Source organism: Chrysochloris asiatica, unplaced genomic scaffold (genome assembly GCF_000296735.1).
Source record: "Chrysochloris asiatica unplaced genomic scaffold, ChrAsi1.0 scaffold00179, whole genome shotgun sequence".
In the NCBI taxonomy this organism is placed as follows: Eukaryota; Metazoa; Chordata; class Mammalia; order Afrosoricida; family Chrysochloridae; genus Chrysochloris; species Chrysochloris asiatica.
In genome coordinates this window covers 3,568,325-3,568,854 of record NW_006408697.1, presented here as the reverse complement: position 1 = coordinate 3,568,854, position 530 = coordinate 3,568,325, and positions in this window count along the sequence as shown.

The window sequence follows — 530 nt, the reverse complement described above, 5'->3', positions numbered from 1 at the left end:
TACGTCATTTGATTTCTTGCCTGCTGCTTCCATGAGTGTTGATGGTTGATCAAAGAAAAATGAAGTCTTTGACAACTTCAATCTGTTCTCCATGGATAAGAAAATTATTTATTGGTCCAGCGGTGAGGATTTTTGTTTTCTTTACATTGAGGTGCAACCCATACCAAAGACTGTCATACTTGATCTTCATCAATAAGCATTTTAAATCCCCTTGATTTTCAACAAGCAAGATTGTACCATCTGCATATCTCAGGTTTGTATCTGTATTGTATATCCTAAAAATGTAACTGACTGATTTTCTCTTTGTTTCACTCAGAAAGATACTAAAACAAAACATAAAGGCCAGCTTTAATAACTATAAAATCTACAGTGTGCATTAGCTGTTTTGTAATTGTCACCTGTAATTTCCCCTGTCTATATTGTTTCCAATCTTAATTTCTAAAATTTACTGTAACTTTAATTGCAAATGTTAAATACTTTATGGAACATTTGTTGTTGTTGTTATATGCCATGGAGTCAGTTCTGACCCA